The 2,500-nt window shown below is 49.0% G+C and overlaps 1 protein-coding gene across 1 annotated transcript in view; it reads right to left on the reverse strand.

The window, feature by feature from the left end:
* Nucleotides 1-2,500, reverse strand: part of vangl1 (VANGL planar cell polarity protein 1) — a gene marked incomplete at its 5' end in the record, with an annotated part of 52,389 nt that overhangs the window by 41,748 nt on the left and 8,141 nt on the right. The window lies entirely within an intron of this gene.

Below are 2,500 nucleotides of genomic sequence, written 5' to 3' on the forward strand. Positions count from 1 at the left end.
ACACACACACACACACACACACACACACACACACACACAAACACACAGACACACACACACACACACACACGGACAGGGACAGGACAGCACTCTCTCTCACACACACACACATGGACCCACATGCTCATAGATCCATACACACCCAACAGACTTAAGCACACAGAGACAAACAGCTCCCCACATACACAGCCTATCTCTGTACACCAGATTGAGACCCTTCCCTAAGTGGTCTGTGTAATAGCTTTTCTATCCCAGTGCACACAGTGGTTAAGTTCAACAAAGCCTCATGCCCTTCCTACACAATCTCGACCTGGACTGGCCAAACACACACAGACACACAGCATACACAAAGAGACACACACACACAAGGGCAGTAAATGCACACACACAAACACACATATTAGGACTGTGAAACTACACATTCACATACATGGACACACACAATGGTAGTATTTACTCACACAAACACCCACACCCACACCCACACACACAAACACAAACACACACACACACACACACATTCAATGGTAACTCACACACACACACACACACACACACACACACACACACACACACACACACACACACACACAAACACACACAAACACACAAACAGTGCAGTGAGAACAGCCCCACACTCACACAAGGACTCACAAAGAGCAGAATCACTGTATACACACATGTGGAACACAACCTGAACAAATGACCCTGCATGTAAAATCACAATCTTATATCACACAAACACTAAGTCACCCTCCTGCCTGAACTGAACGTTCCTCCCTAGCCTAGCCTCCGAGGGCCTGCTGCTGATGAAGCAGTGGACGCTGCAGTTTAATTATCCTCCAGGGTTCTGTCATCCAACTGAATCAGGTGCGGAACAAGCAGCCATCTGGCCGCTGTCACAGGCCTGGAGTATGGGCCTGTGCACGTCCACACACACACACACACACACACACACACACACACACACACACACACACACACACACACACACACACACACACACACACACACAGAGGTAGGATGTACCAGAGTTGTATCTAAGTCGGGGGGGGGGGGGGGGGGGGGGGGGGGATGGGGGGTGTGTGTCCATTTGTATATGTGTATGTTTGTGTGTTTATGAATGTGTGTTTTAACGAGGGTATCCATGCCTATTTGTACTCTCACACACAAACATACATTTGTACACACATTTGAAACACAAAGACTACATACAGTGGGAGGCTCATTCATTAAAATATCCCCCATCTTTCGAATAAGCCATTAAATGTGTGTGTGTCTCTGTCTATGTGTGTGTGTGTGTGTCCTAGTGATTTCCCCTCTCTTGCGTTATCGTTTGTGGCTCATTACGCCAGCGAGCGCTGATATAACGCAAGGACTCAGACTGGAACAAATCTGATTTCTGTTAAATGAGGATTTTTTCCCTTCTCTTCCCCATGAGCCCTCAGGGAGGATTTCTCTTTCTTTCTTTTCCTCGTCTTACTCTATCATTTCTCTCTCTCTCTCTTCTTTCTCTCTGTATTCTTTCTCTGTTTCAAGGAGAGGAGAGATGTGGGCTGTTGTGGAATCCTGATGAAGGAGAGGATGAGAGCGGAGATGAGCAGGAGAGGAGTGGAGAGGATGGCGAGTGTTAAAAAGGAAGCTTTAAAATTCGACACACACTAACATACACACTTAAAGTTGCAGAGGGGAGAACGAATGCATCTCATACACTTGTCCCGAGATCGGTGGAGTTACAAAACACTCGACACACACACTGCTATGCGTCTGAGCTCCGCAGGAAATGGTTTGTGTTTGCACACGTTCATCCTGCTCCAATGCTGCTGTTACCTGTCTCAGAGGTGATAGGCCTTCACACACACACATGCCGTTTCCTTCCTGTTCTGTTCCTAAGCAACCAGCAACACACACCCCCCCCCCCCCCCCTTACCATACACTACACACATAGAGACACACACTCACACATAGCACACACAGCACACAGACATAAACACACTGCGCGCACATACATACACACACACACACACACACACACACACACACACACACACACACACACACATACACTGCGCCCACATACACACACACACACACAGACACTATCATCCACAATAACAGATTACCAATAAAGATCCTCTCTGCACAACTCCACTCTCGTGGGACCCCCTGTTTCCTCCCCAGTATCATCCGTTTCATTTCAGCCCAAAAGAGCCCGCAGCCAGCTAGCATCGATCCGACCCACTCCACTCCGCCCCGCCCGGCCCCCCGGCGCCGCCTCTCATTGGCTGAGCGGGAACAATGGTCGGAATTATCGGATTGTGGAGAGAGCCAGGCCTCTTGGAACGTGTCCAAGGGTCCGCGGCACGTCTGTTCTCTGTCCAAGTGCCCGAATCCAAACAAGCTCCATTTGGGAAGCGACAAAATGTCCGCCCTCACTGAGGATCTGTGGCACAGCAAGTACCATGAGCAACACGACCGCCGCTATGGTAATTTGCAATAA

This window comes from Sprattus sprattus, assembly GCF_963457725.1.
Source record: "Sprattus sprattus genome assembly, chromosome: 5".
In the NCBI taxonomy this organism is placed as follows: Eukaryota; Metazoa; Chordata; class Actinopteri; order Clupeiformes; family Clupeidae; genus Sprattus; species Sprattus sprattus.